Source organism: Mastomys coucha, unplaced genomic scaffold (assembly GCF_008632895.1).
Source record: "Mastomys coucha isolate ucsf_1 unplaced genomic scaffold, UCSF_Mcou_1 pScaffold15, whole genome shotgun sequence".
Lineage (NCBI taxonomy): Eukaryota > Metazoa > Chordata > Mammalia > Rodentia > Muridae > Mastomys > Mastomys coucha.
Genome location: NW_022196897.1, coordinates 133,043,578 through 133,064,439, shown reverse-complemented (window position 1 = coordinate 133,064,439; position 20,862 = coordinate 133,043,578). Strand labels below are relative to the sequence as shown.

Below are 20,862 nucleotides of genomic sequence, written 5' to 3'. Positions count from 1 at the left end.
TGGCATTATTGTTACTGATAATCGATATGCAGGTCTACATTAAAAAGTGGGCCAGAAAAGGAAAAAGAGAAAAAGAGCACTAGTAAGCTTAATGTTGCAGCCACAGCTCTTGTGGAAACAAAGACTGTAATATCAGGAAGACTGCCACCATTAAGGAGAGGCCTGCTCTGTACTGAAAAGAAGACCAAGGTGCCAAAGGGCAAGAGCCCATCCAGATAAGCTTCCAGTTGGTAAAAGAGAGACTAAGGAATTTTATGCATCTAGAATGAAAGTGAATAAAAAAGATACTGCTAATGCAATATCAAGGGAGCCTATCACAAGCTGCTGAACTTGCCAGAGTAGTGCAAATGGTGTCTGCTTCAGAGGCATAAAGAATACAAAGCCGAAGGGGTTCTCCATACTTTTAAAGAGCCACCGATAAAGCATGTGGCAAGGACGTCCTTGCATGGATGTCCTAAAAGATCAGGAGGCCCTGAGGAGCCACTGAGTAAAGTTGTAAAACTGAAGCCTGGGTTACAATGGAGTGCCAGAGTCATAAGACAACTGCCCACGAGGACTGCATACAGGGAGTGAAACCATCTGGACTGAAAGATGTGTGTGTCAGACAGCAAAACTGGAGGGGCAGAACCATCTGAGCCCTTTGAAACTAAAGTCTCAGACCCTAGACCCAGAGCTGCAGGAGCTGGTCTTTGCCTTCCTGGGTTTAGTCCAGAGTTTCCTCACTGTACCCCATTTCCTCCCTTTTGAAATAGTAATGTATTCACATTGTATGTTGGAAGGATGGACTTTTTAAAGGGAGGATACAGTTAAAAGATTACTTCGAATGTCAAAAGATACTTTGGTCTTTTAAACAGTGTTGAGACTGAGAAAGATTGTGGAGACTCTTGAAGTTGGACTAAGTGCATTCTGCATTATGATAGGGCTATGTGGCTTGTTGGGGCCAGGAGTTGGGACTTGGTTGTTTGAATGAGAATGACCCTCCGTGGTCTTAGGCATTTGAATACTTAGTCCTCAGTTGGTGGTACCATTTTGGAAAGCAATCAACACAGTCTTTCTGGAAGTACATCACTGAGGGTAGGCTTTGAAAGTTTGTAGCCTCACCCCTCTTCCAGTTTACTTTCTCTGCTTCATGTTTGTAGCTAAGAAGAATCTCTCTGCTTCCTGCTCCTGCCACCAAACTTGCTGCTTGCTGCCATGCCTCCCCATTAGGATAGACATTTATCCTTCTGCAGCTCTAAGCCAAAATAATCTATTTATTCTACTAGTTGTCTTTGATGATGGTATTTTATCATAGGAATAGAAAAGTCATCATCATAGTTCTTTATTAGGAAGGTGTGGTGGTTTGTGTTATGCTATGGCCATGAGGTATTTAGGGGCCAGGGAGTGGAATGTGGTGATTTGAATGAGAAAGGATCCCCCTATAGACTCATGCCTGTACACTGTACACTGTACACTTGGTCCCTGTGGATGGTACTGTATGGGGGAGGTTATGGAACCTTTATAAGGTTGAACCTTGTGGGAAGTACACCACTGGGAGCAGCCTTTTCTGTTTTGTAGCTGGACTCCACTTCCTGTTCTCTCTCTTTCCTTCTTTCTCTTATCTTCACCTCTGTGAATGTGATCTCTCTGGCCTTATGTTCCTTCCTCCGTACCTTCCCTTCCACCATAGACTGTATCCTCTCCAGAATTGTAAGCCCCAAATAAACCTAGTCTTCTCTGATCTGATTTTTGTCAGAGTAGTTTAATCACAGTATGGGAAAGGTAACTAACACAGGATGCCTTCCCCTGTCTTCTCACATTACCCAGGCTCTCTCAATGATCTCATTCTCTCTGGAAAAATGTCCTTCCCCTTGTTTTCCTGATTGGAGGGCATACCTTTTTCTGGAATGAATTTTTAACTGCAAAGTCTTATCGTTCTTCTGAAAACCTTTGGATTGGCTTTGTGATGCCATGACTTCTGTGGCCCATGTATGCATGTGATCAATTGTCTTCCTTATCTGAGCAATTCCTGTAGAAACTCACTTCTTCTGGGTTTTCATGCAGAGGGGATCCATTTTTGGGGGGCTTCAGGGAATAGATCAGTTAGCATAAACCTGGGGCTGATGATTATATGATCTGAGCAGCATCCCAGAGTCAGGCATGTTCCTTGAGCAGCCTACATGCACACATGGGGATGCAATGGCTTGACACTGTGATGTGTCTCCACCATATACTCTATGCATATGTTCCTTTTCACCAAATATACTGCCCTCTGAGCCCTTGTGCTTGGTATTACTATATACCTGTGAAACAACTAAAGCTGAGATCTCTCATCTTGTTTTTTCTTCCAGAGCTTTGTCTCCTGCCATCTGTTCACCATTGTCCATGGTGAGTTACCATTTCCCTGACCTCACTCCTAGCCCTACAGATCTTCCCTAGCTTTGTCTCTGTCCATCTACACCACAGACCTGGTTACCATCTCCCTGATTCCTTACCCTGTCCCTGGCCCATATCCAGGTATCTCTACTGTTATTTTCTCTACCATGACTTCACTTTGGTTACTTACGATGGATGTGTCCCTGTGTATGCAGGGATACCTGGCACACAGCTACTGGGCAGATTCCACCGCACTGGTCCTCTCCAGAGGCCCCTGTTTCTGGATTACTCTCCCCCATTTGAGGTAGGATGATGACATGCTAAGCCGGTTAGAAAGATAGTGAGCTCTGGAGACAGCTTCCGATCTTTCTAGCTTCAGGTTGTCTTGGATTTTATTTTCCCCTTGGAGGCTTCAGATGGGGCCAGTAGGTGCCCAAACCCAAATGGTAACCAGTAAACAAGTATGAGACATCTCAGTTTTAACCTTTATGCAATCCCTATTCAGCAGACATCTAGAAACAAGCTTCCTGTTCTTGATGATAGGTTCCTAAATAGAAACATAAGTTGCAAATACTTCCTGATGCAAAAGTGCTTCAGAGAATTTAAAAGTTGTCTATTCTGTGAATGGCATTCTGACTTAGGGCTCAGTGCATCCACAGTTCTCATTTGGTGATTGGCTGGTATATGAGCTCATGCCTTTTGTGAGCATCTCTCTGAAGCTCATCACCCACTGCTTCACAAGGGATCACTGGTTTTTCATCTAGTTTCAAAGACAACTGGTTTGCCACTTCCTTCTAGATCTGTCTCTGCTACATAAAGTGATAACACTGTGTTTTAATCTAGGTTATTTTATTTGTTTGTTTGTTTTGAGATATGCTTTCTCTGTGTATCCCTGGCTGTCCTGAAACTCACACAATAGACCACACTGGCCTTGAACTCATAGAGATCCATCTGCCTCTGTCTCCTATCTGCTGGGATTAAAGGCAGGCACCACCACTACCTGGCAAATTATTAATTATTAATGGGCTAGTTTTGTTTTCTCTAGAAATCCATTTCAAGTTGAAGTCTGTTTAATTATCATATCCATCAAGTAGGCAGTCCCTCTACCTGTGTCTCCAGCAAATAAACATCACGGTGAGGTGATCAAAACCATTCAACTGGCCATGTGCACAGCCACTGGGCCACTGCCTAGACTAGGCCCAAACCCATGAATGTTTTCTCAGACTCTCACTCTTTTGCCTTTTGTTGATTAAATTTGGGAAGAGTCATAATTACTGTGACATAAATGTGTTCAACTGTGGAAATCTGTCTTTAGAAGACTCTGGCATAGCCTCCTGTAGTCAATCAAGAGCTTCAAAGGAAGCAACTGGGGGCATCTAAAGTGACAACAGTTGCCTGACAAATTGCCATTTCGAATCCCTTTGAACTAGAAGAGTGAACTTAATAGCTTTCAGCCACTGATTGTTATTCTTCAAACACAGGCCTTTCCTCTTGTCTTTTGGGTCATCTGCTGAGCTCTCCTTGGGCAGAGGCCTCGAGACTGTTCTTGCCCCCAATTTAGGTTAAAATTGAGATGTTTCATACTATTTAGTGGCTACCATTTGGATTTTTGTCATCCACTAGCCAAGTCAATAATGGTGCTGAAAGAATGCTAGCAAGATCAGGACTCTCAGTGGGGACTATTAGCAGTAAGTCACCCTGGAGCTGACACACAGCTGTCCAGGAGACAATTTTAAATGAATGTTGGGAATAGAAATCTGGCTGATGAATTCAATATCTCACTGAAGTGTAGGAGAACCAAGACAGATGTTCTACACCGGACACTTCAGATGTAAGGATTCTCTTTAAGACCTAAAACTACACATTAAGGGTCATCCCTTGATTCATTGGGTGTTGGGCACTGATTTAGGAGCTACTGACCACATCTGCCTGTTGAGCACATAAATGTGCTCCTGAGGATGAGGACCCAGTTTACATAATTTTTATTATGTTGAGTTAGACGGATTGCAGATGATAAGTCAAGGGCACATGATAAAATCCCTGGAACCAGTTCTCACACTGTCTTCCTTCCACACTGCCTCCCTCATCAGAGTTTCTTGCACTTCATTCATTTTTCAGTCCTTCCCACCCACATCCCTACCTTCCCCCAGTGGAGTGCCACCATATGTCAATACTTAGGCCAGGGCTACATCCTCATACAATACCTCTTGTCCTGTGTTAGAATTCATTTCACCCTCTGACACCCGTCTCAACTCTTTCCCTTGGAGTCATTCTGGCAGTCTGCTTAGTTTCTTGACTGAACATCTCCTAGGAGCCCTTGTAGCCTACTTATTATGTAAATATATGCATATGTCTATATATCCATATCTACATGCTTGTTATACAAATATATGCATGCATCTATGAATGCATATCCACATGCACACACATGCTTTTTCACTGTATAGTTGAATTAATTGGTCTTATGAAAGAAGACCTCCAGCTAGATTTAAATACAAGCTTTGATGCAGGATTAAGAGCTACTCTTTTGTCAGGAAAAGCAGTATACACAGTTTTAAGGTCAATTTAAACTTTTGTTTTGGAGCAGCTCCTATATAGGATGTGTTTTCTAGCCAAGGACCACCCAGAGTCAGTGCTATTACAGCCTGCCTATGTATTCCTGTTGGTCTCAGTCTGGAACTGCTTCTCTGTCATCAGGTCTTTGTCTGGAGCCTTGGAAAGTTCTGTTGTCTGGGGAAGCAGTAGATTAACAGTGCCCTGGGACAACCACTAACCAACAGCTGATGGATTTGGTCTTCGAACTCTCTGAGACCAAGGCTCTAGGATGACTAGAGTTATGCTCACTGAGTTTCATATCACTTTGCAGAGTTGAGCTGAGTACCCACAGCAATGATGACTTTGATGCTCTCTAAATTGTTTGGGGATCCTGGTGACTCCTATCTTTCCCTCCTCCTTCCTGGGGTTTCTTGAAATCACCTCTCAAATAAAAGGTGTGCGCTTAGATTCCCTCCCTCATAAGTGCCCTGGAGTTGAGCTGAAAACCATGTTATACATATTCCCCAAAGAAAGATCACAAATAACAGGAAAAGGCAAGAAAGGAAAGAACAAAACAATGTCTGGGCAGCTGTGAGCCAGTTTTACTTACTCTCTGCACAGGGCTCTCTGGAAACGGTACTATTGATGCAAGACCTATGGCTCAGGTGACATTACTAAGATGCATCCCCCAGGATCATTGTTTGTCCTTGTGTCAGGGATATTGCAGCCTTATTCCCTTTACGATAGTAAAGTGCCAGCTTTATGCAATATGATTGATTGTTCGGAAATTATGTAAAGTAGGAATACTGAGAGATGCAAGAGTCAGAGGCTGTTTCCTAGAACACTTGACCAGCAAGGATGTCTGGGTAGCCAGAGTAGGCATGGCTTTCCTCCTTAGCAAAGGCATGACCCATCTTAGCAAAGACTCAGAGGGTAGAATTGAGCTTTTCAGCCTTCACGTGTTTTCATTTGTTTTTTTTGAACATGTTTTGCCTTTAGTTTCTCAGATCTTAGGAATTTAAAAATAACATGTGTCAAAAATTCTTATCTTTCCTGTGGTTGCTTTGGGGGGATCCTGAATTAGAACACATTAAAAGAAGATGTACCCATATGAGCTCATAGGCCAGTTTTGAATAAGGCGTAAAAAGAGGTGGTTGTTATTTTTGGAATTCTACAAAGAAAACAAAGCCAACTGGGGTCATTGCTTCACTGCTGGCCAACCATCTCTAATACGTTGAGTAAAAGCAAAATCATTGCCTCTGCTGGGCAGGGAATGAAGGCTCACACCAACAGGCATTCAGAGATAGTGTCCAATGTAAGTATATACCACTGGGCAGAGTTCTGCAGGCAGATGCACACAAAAGGAGATGTATCAATCCATTTTTCATTGCATGACAAATGCCTGAGAGAAAACAACTGAGAAAGAGGAAAAGTTTATTTTGGCATCTGGTTTCAGAGAGTTCAGGGTATGACCACTTGCCCCCATCACTAAGGGCTTGTGGAAAGTCAGAGCATGATGTAGAAGAAGGCACAATAGAGAGGACATAGTGGAAGAGAGATGACTGCTTCATGGTAGCCAGGAAGCAGAGAAGGAAACAGCAGGGGACAGGGGTGGGATAAACACAATGTCTTTGAAAGGCATACCCCACAATGATCTACTTCTTCTAACCTGTCATTGTCTCTTAACAATGCCACCAGAGTATGAACCCATCAAAAGATTAATCCATTTATTAGGTATTAGTCATTGTCGTCCAGTCACCTCATTGCTTAGATCGACCATCAGGAATTAAATGATGAGGCAATTATCGGGAATGGAGAGATTGAACACCATTTGTTTTTTTGAGTAGATTACAGATCCTACTTCTGGCTGTACTTAACATGCAGCTAGAGATAGGAAAATGCATTTTCATTCCAGGTTGTTATTAACACCATCTCAGAGTTCTCTGGCTTTGTGACTCCTTCAGGAGCTATTAACCACATGAAGGTAGTAGAAGGTGGGTTTCTCATTTCTTATGCCAGTCTTCTCTCACAAACCTACCTGGCTATGGCTTCACTCCGTGCCTTTATTTCTACTGATGGTATCCCAGTGCCAGCTGCCACCTTAGGCACATGGTGGTCCCTCTTATATGTCATAGATGAGCAGCATGCTTTTCTCCTAACTCTTTGGCAAACTTGTCTCTTCAGAAAACCCCTCATGGGGGACATCAGCACAGGTTGAGTGTAATATGCAGCTGCCATGCTCAGGGGGTGGCATAGCCTGACTTTCAGTCTTCAAGAGAAAGACTTTTTTAAGGGGAATTGTTTCAAGTTGAAGTGTGGTAGTGACTATTAGGCAAAGTTCCCTTCGGGGCACCTGGAAGGTAAATTCTCTCTCACCTGGGGAGAGGATGTGGAAGGGAAAGAGAGAAGAGTGTTGTTATGAAATCCAGCTTTGGCCCCATGACATGGCAAGCTGGATGGAGACTGGAGCATCTGTTCTACTGAAGGTGACAGAGCTGTACTTTAAACCCCATCAGTCTATCCAGCTGTGCCAATGCAGAATGAGGAGCATATCTCAGGAGTGCTCTGGGGTTGGGGGGACCATCCTTCAGTATCCTCTAGGTAAGCTGTATTGAGGACATTTCTACTAGCTCCTAAAGCAGCCAACACCAAGGCTTCCCAAAGATCCAGGTGAGCCACCTACAGTTACGGATCCAGACTCTTCTGAAGACTCCCCATGGGCCCTTGGGTTCTGCATCTTAAGACTGTGTGCATTTCTGTATGCCTATTCAAGTCGCTCTGGGAAGTTCTGCCGTCTTCCCTGGGATACCTGCTCCCTCTCTCGGGAAGTGTTTTTTATTCTCTCAAAGCCTAAGTCAGGCTACCTTGAAGGTGGGAATGCCCAGTGCAAGTGGCATGCCTTTGTCCTCCAACTGCAGAGCATGGAGGCACTACTACTGGGATGAGGAGTGAAATGACTGATTCTTCCATTTGGGATTTTGCACTTTTTCTCTCTAGTCCTACCCAGATCCATCATCATGGTATCACAGTACTTGTTTCAAAGCAACCCTTTAACATTTGTTTTTTTATGTCTATGGGTGCTCTGATTCCATGTATTTCTTCTATGCACCATATACACACATGGTACTGGTACCAGTAGAGGCCAGAAGAGGGAGTCAGATCTTCTAGAACTGGAGAACTATCCTCTTAGCCCCTGAAAGTAAACCCCTCTTACTTTGGGAACAACAAAAAGGGACTATTTGCATTGCTTTTACAACACTGTATTATGATTATACATATATATATATGATTATACATATATACATATATATAAAGTTATGTTTTTTCAAGCTTAACTAATAAATTAAACTTTAACATAGGTAAGCATGCATAATAAAAAAATTAGTGCTTGTAGTATTCAGTACTGGCTGCAGTTTTAGCCATGCACTGGAGGGTCTTCAAATATTTGCCTTACATATAAGAGGGGAACATTGTATATGATTAATAAGGAGTTCACACCTCTCCTGTAGATGTAATATTGATTTTCACAATTGATTTCTTCCCTCTTTTTTCCAGTAGGCTTCCTGCATTCTTTAAAAGCTGAGACAGCCTCTAAGTGCTGTCTTTGTTCTCATGAAATTCTTATTAATTATGCAGTTGACCTTCTCTTATGTTAGCTGTAATAATGACAGGCTGTTTGACATTCACATAGCAAAAGGGCATCATGTGTTTTCATTCTCCTTAAGATGGCTCAGTATAGCTATCTTGAAGCTCTGTTCATTGAACACGGAAACACTATCCTCCTTTCCCCTTTTTTATTTAAATTGTTTTATAAAATATATTTTGAACATATTTCCCTTCCCTAACTGCTCCTAGATCCTTCCACCTCTTAAGTACCTTCCTCAAAAGCAAAGAAGGTGGAAGAGGGGTGGGGAGAGTCACAGATCCAGGATGGAGCTGGAGTGTAGTAGTTGAGGATCTAATGTATCTTGGAGGACTCAGGAGATTTTGAGAAATTTATCTCTGGTCAGTAAGTTCAAGTCCATTAATAACAATGGGATTAACAATGACCAGAGTTCTTTATATCTACTCTGTAGTGACTTGGCTAAGGTTCTTTGAGGAGACACTGTAAGGTCAGGGGTCATTTTGTGTTCAGGTGCATGAGTTCATGTGTGGACACATGCACATGCACACAGAGACTACACATATGTAGACATATAATGTATGTATCTAGACTATGTGTATATATTGTGTTAGTTAATTGTCAACTAGCCCCATGATCTGAATTTTTACTTTCATAGACCACTGGGATTCATGGCATTACATGGCTGTTATTTAAAGGAGCAGGAACTCATTTCTTCTCAAATGTTTTGACTTGCTCCAAACAATTGTTCTCTTTCCAGAACATTCATCCAAGTACAGAGTATAATACATAGGCCCTTCTAAGAGCAAAGGATAAGGTCCTCAACCAAATGCCCTTAAGCATCAGCATAAATGTACTAACTTGTAGGAAAGCGGAGATGATTCTAGGTCAGCTGTGGGACTCAGGCTTTCTTATAATGTTCCAAAGAAGTGTCCTCTAGCACCTGGGTACTGAATTCCTCTGTGCTGATTTTATCCTTGGACAGGTTGTCAGCGCGTCAGCCACATGAGATGAGGGAGCAGATGTTCAGCTCTGTGATTTTCTTGGCATCCTCCATCCAGGGGAAGAAATCAGAGACGGCCACGGTGCCCAGAAGCTGAGCTGTGCACCCTGCAGCTTACTTACCTTTCCTCAGAATTCCAGAGGATTATTGCGGAGGCCTGAATGAAAAGTGTACCACACAGGCACATGCATTTGAACACTTGTTTCAGGTTGGTAGCCCTGTTTGGGAAGGTCATACAACATTTAGAGGCCTTCCTGGAGGAGGTACATCATTCAGAGGGAGCTGTAAAGGTTTCTAGTCTTCATCTACTTCTTTCTTTCACTTTGCTTCCTGTGTTAGAAGATATGTGATCTCTGTCTCCTGTTCCCGCTGCTACGCCTTCACTGCCTACTCTTCTTGTCTATCTCTCTGGAACCATAAGCTAGAAAAAAATTAATAACCTCCTTATATTGGCTCTGTCAGGGTATTTTATCACAGCAACATAAAAATAACTAATATAATTCTCCTTATGCTGCTTCTTCATGAGCAAATCTCCATCTAGACCTTCCTCTAACCTCTCTTCCCATTTTCTTGTGTATGTGCTTTTCTTCTGGCAGACGGCATGAGAGTGATATAGTAATCAGGAATGCAGCCAGTGAAGTTCTGACTTTGACAAAGTGTAAACTCCTAGGTTATTGGCTTTAATACAGCAACATGCTGTATTTAATACAGATACCTGCCTCCTTTTCCAGAAGTGGCTGACATTCTCAGTGCCTGTTTCATTCATGTGAGACATGTGAGGACATGTTGAGAACGATCTCTTATGTGACAAATGGCCTTCTTCAAGAGCAAGCATGCACTTTTCCACAAAGCACACTTTTCCTATAGCATCCCAGAGTGAACCCACAGTCAGAGACAGTGGGCTGAAGGAGGAGGACTATGGGCAGAGGGTCCTGAAAGGTAGACAGAGCAGCACATGGTTCTCTGATGGGCTCCAGCAATAGACTATTTAGAAATGGGACCATATTTAAGAATGCATTAGGCAAATTTGATGGGAATCAACTCTCAAATAAACTTCATTATTAGAACAATTGTCTCATATTTTATTTGCTTTATAGGGAAACCCATTCCAAGACTATATCCATCTCCATGCTACTAGGAAGGCACTAGGCAAAACCTGGAAAGGCAAAGAGGAAACAGGGAATCCTTTTTAGACTGTTGACTCAGAGCTGGTGTCAGGCATGAAGAAAGAATGGTCATCAGAGGACTATGGAGATAAGAAAGGCAGGCACTGCTCACTTTGGCAACACATAAGTGCTCACTTTGGCAACACATATACTAAAATTGGAATGATACAGAGAAGTTTAGTATGGCCCCTGTGCAAGTATGACATGCAAATTTGTGAAGAGTTCCACAATTTTTAACCTTGATCCCTCAGAGATCCCAAAGACTAAGCTACCAACCAAACAGCATACATAGGCTGGTCCGTGGCCCCTGCTGCATATGTAGCAGAGGACTGTCTTGTCTGGCCTCAGCAGGAAAGGATGCCCTTAGTCTTGTAGAAACTTGACGTCCCAGGGAAGGCGCATGCTATTGGGATGAGGTGGGAGTGGGTGGGTGGGAGGGCAAGCATTTTGTCAGAAGCAAAGGGGAGGCAGGACGGGGTAAAGAGCTCATGGGGAGGGACCAGTAGGGGAACACCATTTGGAATGTAAATAAATAAAATATTAAAAAAAGAAAGGCAGGCACACAGAACAGAGGTGCAGCCAAGAGCTTTCTCTTTCTCAGGAATTACCTATCATCCATCTATCTATCTGTCTGTCTAACTATAATCTGTTTTATCCTATATATCAATATCTATTATATTGTGTATAATATGTAATGTATATAATGCCTACATGTCATTTACTATTATATCTTTCAGTGACTTCTCTTCCTCTCCAACCTGGAAGTCCTGCCTACTTGCCCAGTGATTGGCTCCTTTATTCATTAGGCGATGGGTTCACAGGAAGTCACCTGAGTATGACTCAGTCCTTGTCCGCAGCCCCTCCCAGGAGAGCAGAATTAGCATCAACATACTAATAGCGCCAGGCCCATCCACAACACAGAAAGGCAGGGAAAGGCATTGTTTGTTTTAAGGAAGCTACCAACTAAATAACTTTACCTTGTCAAGGTCTTAGTAATTAGATCTTAGTAAAGAACTAGTGAAAGTGAGGAGTGGGAACAGGCAGGGGAAATAGTTGAGGGAGTCTCTGAGTGGAAAAAAAAAAGAGGCTTGGGGACCATCAGATGTGAACTAGCTCCTCATGAAGATACATTTAAATCTCAACTCCCTGAAACTGTCTCTCTCCTCCTCTCCCCACTTTGATGCTATCTTATGTGCCCTTGCTTCGGCTGCAGCTATAGATTTACAGGCAGAGGAAGAGCCCAGTGCCTTAGCCGGCTTTCCTTCCTCCCCCCCTCCCTCCCTCCCTCCCTCTGTCCCTTCCTCCCTCCCTCCCTCCCTTCCTCCCTTATTCCTTCCTTCCTTCCTTCCTTTTCTTTCTTTCTTTTTTAACATGTATGTCTGCGTGTGTCTGTGGACCACATGCATTCCAAGCCTGAGGAAGCCACAAGAGGGCATTAGATCCCTCAGAACTGGAGTTACAGATGTTAACCAGTCACTCTGTGGGTTCTGGGAATTAAACCCAGATCCTCTGGAAGAACAGCTAGCAGTTTTTAAGCTGTTGAGTCATCATCTCTCCAGCCTCAACTTTGTCCTTCTCAACATGGACCCCAAGGCAAAGGGCAGTGGACTCTTAATGACCCAGAGGGTGAAGAGAGAATGCATGGAGCTAAATCTCTATCAGATGCAGTTCTCACATGGAAAGAGGGCCTGTGACTTTCGACCTGGGGGCTAACATGAGCAAGAAAAAAAGATGTTTAATGTGGAGTCCTGTTAAAGCCACACAAAACTATTCTGAGTATTGACTTTTCATAAAAATAGTTAATAACCTTAACATATATTTACAAAACACTAAATGAAATACATGGATTATGAAATAGAATACCATTCCTAGAGATTGAAGAAATAAACTTTGAAGAATCTCTTTGTTGCTAGCAGGCTATTTAGATTAAATCCACTAGGATACTAGGTAATACCCAGCCCCAAATTCTCCAATGTTAGAAGTGCTGTGATTTGGTTAAAATCTCTATACATACTTTAGAAGAGGTTGTTCTAAGAGCCCAGTTGCAAGCTGTGAAGTGGCTTACATGTGTGCTCTCAGCTTCTCAGGAGCCTAAGGCCGAAATACTGTAAGTCTGAGGCCAGCCTGGCCTACATAGCAGGATTTGCCTCAAAATATAAGTAGTATAGCATTTATCTAGCATGTGTTGAGGCCTTAGACTCAACACCCAGTACTGCAAAACCGGAAAAGTCCAGTTAAGTTCTACATCTATCTATATCTATCTCCTAAGTTAGTTGTTGGTTAATTGTTAACATAATCAGAATGCTTGTTATACCCGGTCTTGGAGATGATGAGATGAATGCATTTCAGGTTCCACTTTTCTGTCAGACACAGATAAGCTAGTACCCAGAGAAAACACGGTAAGCTCTTGTTCCAGACTGGACTTCCTAGGAGACAAGCACCAGAAAGTCAGCCTTTTGCCTCCCGCTTCTGATTCACAGTAAATGTTTCTGCAGTTTGCTCCAAAGTCTAGGGCTGATGTTAAAGTTCTTGTCCTAAGGGTATGTTTTGGGGTTCAGGGCAAACCAAAGCAGTCTTTACATGTTGGTTACATAGTGAGAGGTCAAGATGGAAACACTATGCAGAGTTGAGAAGACAAAAACTGGTTGAGTCAGGTGAGGGAGGAGATAACATATCTTTTTTAAAAAAATTATTTTTAAAGATTTATTTTCCAAGTGTTTTGTCTATATATTTGTTTGTATAACATATGGGTGCCTGGTACCCACAGAAGCCAGAAGAAAGTGTCAGATCAGCTGAAACTGGAATTACAGATGGTTGTGAACCATCATGTGGGCACTGAGAATAGGTCTTGGGTTTTCTGAAAGAATATCCTGTGTACTAAATCACCGAGCCATCTCTCCATCCCCCAAGAACACTTCTTAGAGGTGCACAGGGGTAAGGGGCAAGGTCAGGGACACGGACAAGAAATTCTTTAGAAGTCACCATAATGAGACAAATAAAGGACAGAGCACATGAAAAGCTACTAGATATAGGAACACTTGGTTGTACTGGGAAGCCGTGGAATTCTCTTGGGGAGATGCCAAGAAACCCTGTGAACTTGTTCACCTCCAACACACTACAGCTCCAGCTCAGCTGCATTTAGGGTAACACATAGAAGTCAGGGATATGGATAATCAGCCTCATCAAGAGTTCTTAGATGAACTCTCTTCAACAGCACAAAGAGGCACCAAAGAAAACATCAGAAAGGCATACAGGAAGCATCCCTTTCAAGGGACCAACTTTTAATGTAAATCGCATTGAGTGATGAGACTTGGCACAACCACAGTGCACAGGGAGGGTTATGTGGGCTTGATCAAGCACTTATCTTTCAGGGGAATGCTGGTTGAAAGAAATGCAGCAGGATCCTGGGAACATGAGATTCAGTGTGCCCATAGCCAAATAGAAAGTTTGCTTTCAAAATCAGGTGAGTCACATAGAATGCTGGGCAGAAGAAACCCAGATGACAGCTGTCTCCAGAGGCTTTGGGATGCAGGGCCTGGAAATGGCTTCATGTCGCTCTCACTAGACTAGCCTGGCCTCATGAAGAAAATATTGCCATGCTTGCCTGAGATCTTACCGCCATGGCTTTAATAGCCATGAGTCAAGGTGCAGAATTTATTCAATATTGAAAAGGAAACTTCTTGGATTTATTCAGGTGCATGCCAGATGTTGTGTTAGCATTGGCCCCACAAAGAGAGACTCCTAGAAATCAACTGCAGGCCCTGGTATCCCACACTCTTTTCCTCAATTAACCCTTAGAAGCCCATAGAAACCAATCTTAACACCATCCACATCCCAGAGGGCTGTCAGTTACAATATTTACTTATTGCTGCAACACGCAGACCTGCACCCAAGGCATAACAAACGACAAGTTAGATATAGCATGCTATGTATGTCTCTGTGTTGTAAAGAACTCAGTCAGTGTACCAGGATAGACAATTGATGACTGGATGTTGAAATTCACTTGTCTAAATCCTAAGTTCTTTACTGGGGGAAACTACCAAACATGACCAAATATTTTAGAGTTTACATAGTTGCAATGAATGAACTGGAAGCTCAAGGGACCCTGCTATTGGATTCTCAGTGGTTTATGATTCCACCCAAACGACCAGGTGAAACACATGATAGACTTCCCATCAATGCTGCCTGTTATGACGCCCTTTAAAAGATCTTCTGGATTCTGGGTTTCATGGTTCTCTCAGGACATCTCTGGAACTTGGCTTTCTCATCTATAATATAAGAGACCTTCTTGTACTAGCTAGTTTTGTGTCAACTTGATCCAAGCTAGAGCCATTTGGGTAGAGGGAATCTCAGTTGAGAAAATGACCCAACCAGATTGGCCTGTGGTCAAGCCTGTAGGGCATTTTCTGAATTAGTGATTGATATGGGAGAGCCAAGCCCATTGTGGGTGGTGCCACCCCTGGGCTGGTGATCTTGGGATGTCTAAGAAAGCAGGCTGTGTAAGCTAGAAGGAGCAAGCCAATAAGCATCATTCTTCCATGACCTCTGCTTCAGCTTCCAGACCAGGTTACAGCTTTGAGTTCCTGTCCTGACTTCCTGGACTACAAGCTGTGAGATGAAATAAAAGATTTCTTCCCCAGGTTGCTATTGGTCATAGTGTTTATCACAGCAATAGGAACCCTAGTTAAGATGGTTCTCAAGATGAGCTCTCCTGTCTTGTTCTGTGAAAGGATGCATAATTTAGAGCTGGTTACGAAGGCAACAGTTAAACACCTGACTGAGAGAATTTGTGCATTTGCCACCACAGTTGAGTTTGTCTGAGAAGCTTGATATGTTCCTCCTGTGACTTCCCCATCAATAGTTTGGTCAGCAAGTGTACATGCAGGCAAAATTACCATCAGCAAGGATGGTGTACCCACAGACTGGTGCCACTGACCACTCCAGAGGACAGCACACCATGGCCTCAGAGATGTCTGTGAAGGTTAAGCCTATGGGTGATATCTGCATAGGGTGTTTCATTTAAGGAAATACCCAGACTGAGAAAAAGCCCAGAGCATCTTCAGTTAGTAGAAATGGCAAGAATGGTGATCATAGGACCTAAAATACCTGAAAGGATTCTGGAGAAAGTTCTTATTGCAAAATAAGTTCAGGCAAAGTTATCAGACTAGGATGCTCTGCTAAAAGGCTCTAGTGGCAAAGGCAATTTATGTGACCGTGTGAAGGAGACATGACTGATTTCCTCTGTCCAGAACACCACTTCCAGTCTTTCAGTGACATAATTACTGCTCCTGTTTAACTGTGCCTTCTCATCCTCATACATGGTTTTCTGGCCTCTAAACATGGTGTTCTGTACAGTGCTGAGAAAAATCTATAGTGGCCTGCTGTTCTCAAGATCTAAATTGGTAAATATTCTAGGCCTTGGTCCTGTTTCAGACCTCCCAACTAAGCAACTCATTGAAAAATAAATAAAAAAGTAAAACCAACGTTGTCTGATTGCTGGTCACTGCCACACTCACTCTGTTCATACTCCCGCCAAAGGATGAACCACAGCTGAGCACTATCCCAGGCTCATCAGACTATATGTTAAAGATGTCTATTTATTTAATGAAGTCAAGCATGAAGCCAGTCTCCTCAGTACATACATCAGTGGCTGAGCCAGTTCTAGCTGGGAAGACAAAGCCTATGGTCTTTCCATTCTACTCCAATGATCTCTGGTTCTTTTCAAGTAAGTGGTTGTCCAGGTCCACCCAGCTTCTGTGGACATGGTTGTTGGCATCCTGTGTGTATTTCAGTGATGTTCATTTGTTACACTAGATGGGTCTGTAAAATTCCTTCCTTCTGTGAATGGGTCCTAAAGCTGACCCAAGTAGATGTCCTCTGGAAGGCCCAGTTGTTTTAATAAATGAGATTAGCCACTGTTCAATATTTTGTAAGAGATCATTCAGTTCACAAATTTTAGAAGGTCCCATTTCTGATGACATTTGGAAGTTTGGGGTTTATTTTTATTACATACTTTCTCAACTTCCTTTTACTTTTGCGTAAATTTTCTCCATCATTGAGTTCCTTTCTTATCTGCTGTACTCTAAAAATAACTGTTTCCTTATCCTTCAACTGAACTTTCTTTCCCCTTCAAGGTCAGGATTCATTTGTTGGAGCATTTGATATTCACTCTTACTTTGTCTCTACCCTTCTTTCCCCCAAAGGAGGATGATGTCCCAGACAGGAAGCAGCATCTTTTCATGCTGTGACTCCATGCTACTGCTCACAGGTACTTATTGCAGTAATTGTTTGCCAATTACACTCTTTCAAAAGATACAGGAACAGAAGGTGGCTTTAAGTCCTTGTGAAGATAGTGCCTTTATTAATAGTTAATGCCAACCACAAGTAGTAGACATGTAACCACACACAACCCCCCCATACACACGCATATACACACAAACATATACGCATTCTTGATCACCAAATTACTTATCATTTATTTTAAAAGACTTCAGATAATGAGGAAATATATGCCTGTTATTTGGGTACTTAGCAGCAGTTCAAAAATAGAGGCAAACTTACCTTAGATCCTCAGGTAAGTTCTGCAAGATACTATGTGTGCTGTTGGTATTTCTGATGCCAGTTAGTTACATGTATATTAGGGATATGTTGTTAATAAGCTTAAAATTATTAAAAATGTATCCCTTTTTAATGAAGTTGAGTATGAAGCCAGAAACATTTAGGAGATTTTCTTGCTTAACTTATAGGATGTGGGAAGCCTTATCCTAAAGTTGAGCAGCACCTTCTGGTGGTGGTCCAGATACCGGGCTGTCTGTGGGGAAAAGCTTTCGACTTCTGTTTGCTTACCTTTGGAATAGATAGGGGAATTCATCTAGGCTGTTCATGAGTTCACCCATTCTATTGCTTCTGTGCTCTCTGCTGCTGTCATGCATTTCAATGTGAATGGAAAACACTGACTCTCCAGAACCAGCCCCAAGCTTGCAGCACTGCATTAAGATGATTGAGACACTACCCCACCAAGTATTAAAGCCCTGAGTTTGATCACCAGCATGGTGGGGAAAGTCTTAAAAATATATTGTAATTATAAAAAAAAAAAAAAAACCCACCAGGGAAATCTGGTTTCTGCTCATCGGCTTCCATAGATGAGCACCCTTGTCTGAAGACTGCTTGTGAGCCTGTGATAGAAACTGATGGAAAGCCTATTGATTGTCCACTTGAGTAACTATCCTTGTCCATGCTCCTGCAAAGCCTTCTTAACTCCAAGGTGAGGCCTCTTGGGATCCATCTTCTGGAAGCTGTCCCTACTACGCCTCAGCTCTTCCTCCTTTGTCTTGAGCTCCCACCTATGAATTCTCTAATAAAAGTCCTTTTATCCTTCCAGTTCATGAAATAAGAACCCAGAGGCTCAGTGGAGCTTTATGTGACCATAAACATCTGACACCCTGACACTCAAGTTAAGTCCCAATTGAGGCTAGGAAGCCTTCCTTGAGCCCAATAACCCCACATGCCCAAGTCAGTAGAAGGGGGAGATGTGCACACCTATGTCCCTGTATACACACACGAACACACACACACACACACACACACACACACACACACCCATGCACAGACATAGAGGCATGTGTGCAAAAGTGCATGACACACAAATGTACACGTGTATACTCACACATTCAAAAATCACATATATGAGCACATATAAAACCACTACTGACTAAATGGTTGACAGATGAGTGGTGTGGAGGTAGGAAGCAACAAGGAGGACCCAGCACAGCTTTTTTTCCCAACAGACAGACAGGCTTGATGTTTGGCATCTTTGTGGTTGCCTCTCCAGCAGGAGCTAAGCATGGTACTGCTGGTCTGAAAGAGAAAACTAAGGCTGAAATCCTGGAGGTGGCATGCCCATTCCCACCATCACTAACCAGCATTGACAGACTCACAGGCCCACCACTGCACACATGTCCATGCCATCACAGGCAAGTGAGGGCGACTGGAAGGGAACAAGCCTTGATACTGAGTGGGGGAGACAGTGGGGCCAATGCTTACCAAGAGCCCGCACCCTACTCTACACTATTGTGATTCTTTGGCTCGCACTTTGAAAAGCAAGGGCCTTTTATCTTTCTCCCTAATTTGATATGCCCTTCGGTGGCTCATTGCTGAGCTAATGGGGCATCTGTTCTTGGGGATCCACAGAAGGGCGGATGCCTGTGGGTAAAGATCACAGGCAGGGACCCCAGGCACGAAGGCAAGCTCGTGTTTCTTGTTTGGCATGGTTCTGAGCTGCTGTGGGCAGAACGAAGCACATTTCATGTCGGGGATGTCAAGACACAGCCAAACACCAGGAACAAGGGAGAAAATGAAACAGATCTTATCTTTGCACAGACAAACTAGAGCAGATGGAGTTCTGGGCAGGCTCCTTCACACCCTTCCTTTGTTGCTCTTATTGTTTTTTCCTAACTGAAGGCAGCATTCCATTTAAAGCTTCCAATCCTGTGGAGAAAAGCTGCTGATGAATCCATAGGAAAAGGTCTCGAATTGTGTTTGAAAAGAAAAGATATATCCCTGGCTATCACAGGCCCACTCAAAATGACCACATGTTCCTAGATGCAAACCTTTAGAAAATCTCTATGTTTCTTCTGAAACAAACAGCCCGCCTGTTCAGCACAACTGTGACAGGTGGCCCCGCCAGCTGATACTCTTCTACTGCCTGACCAAAAGCAGATTCCAGAATGTTCTTAGGGAGAACCTCTTCAGTGAAAAGTTCTGGAGTGGGACAGTGACATATTAAAGGAAGACACCAGTAAATGGAAAGAGAAGATGCAGTGACCATGTTCACAAGCTTCATGGATGTGTGGAGTGCAAAGCAGACTGTGGGACCTCCAGAAAGCAAGGAGAATGAAGTGAGGAATGAAACTCTGGCCAGGGCTGATCAGACATTACCTGGAGGTAGTCCCATTAGAAGAGCAAAACATATTGTGAACCATTCCAACTCCACATTGCAATGCCTTGCTGCCCCAGGCAGCTCACAGATGAAGCAAAGAGGAGCAATCAGGACAACACTTGGTCTCTGTTACTGGTTTGGCTGAAAAGATAACTACCACACAGGACTGGGCTGAGAGTTCAGAGACAAGATGGAGCCAATCACAGGCATCTGACTTCACAGCAGCGCCTTTGGGCTCAGTTACTCTCATACTCACTCAACAAATGTATCCTGAAGGTTCACTGTGTAGAAGTGCTGTTTGGGGTGCAGGAAAATGAGCTAGGATGGTGCAACAAAGGAATGCTTGTGCCCATTCTGGCACCATTCCCAGTTAGTGCAAATACTATCTTCCCATGTGATGATTTGGGAGGTAGGGCCTCCAGAAGGTGAATATGTCAGATGGTGGAGCGTTCATGAACATAACTGGTGATCTATATTATAAAAGCCAGCTATCTAACACTCTACTGTAAAGAGGCATTGAGAAGTTGTAAGCTTATAACCTAGGCAAGCACCCCCTCATCCTTTGCCAAAACCTACCCTTGTTAGTATCCCCATCTCAGACCTCCAGCTATTTTATGATAGCTGCCTGTTCTAAGTTAGCTTTAACTGTTAACGTTATACAGCCTATAGTCATTTGCTAAGGGAATCTCAATTGAGGGATTGTTCAAATCAGATTGGACCACAGGTGTTACTATGGGAGGTCTTGATTGTTAGTTGACTTGGAAAGACTCAACACACTGTGTGCAGACCTGTGCCTAGGCAGATGGGTCTGGGCCTTATAGGAAAGCTAGGTAAGCATGAATCTGTGAGCAAACCAGCAAGCAACATTCTTCCTTAGTTTCTGCTTCAAATTTTCTGCTTGAGTTCCTGCCTTGACTTCCTTCAGTGATGGCCTATGACCTATAGGTGTTAGCCAAATAAATCCTTTCCTCTCCTGAGTTGCTTCTGAGTGTTTTATCACAGCAACAGAAAGCAGACTTGAGTGCTGCCTAATTGGAGATGGACAGAAACAGAGAAATTCCCCGTTTCCTAGGATTTTGTATTCTACCAAGGGAAAAACAAAACAAAACAAAAATCAAAGCATGAGTGTTAGGAAGTAAACTGTGTGGTGGGAAGGAAAGGGAAGGGAAGGGGAGGAGAAGGGAAGGAGAAGGGAAGGGGAGGGAAAGGAAGGGAAGGGAAGGGAAGGGAAGGGAAGGGAAGG

The 20,862-nt window shown here is 43.1% G+C and overlaps 1 non-coding gene across 1 annotated transcript; it reads left to right on the top strand.

Moving 5' to 3' along the window:
• The first annotated feature begins 10,808 nt into the window (after positions 1 to 10,808).
• LOC116092660 lies at positions 10,809 to 10,915 on the top strand. Its single transcript, XR_004119399.1, has one exon. It is a non-coding gene; the product is annotated as a U6 spliceosomal RNA (small nuclear RNA).
• Positions 10,916 to 20,862: the final 9,947 nt, after the last annotated feature.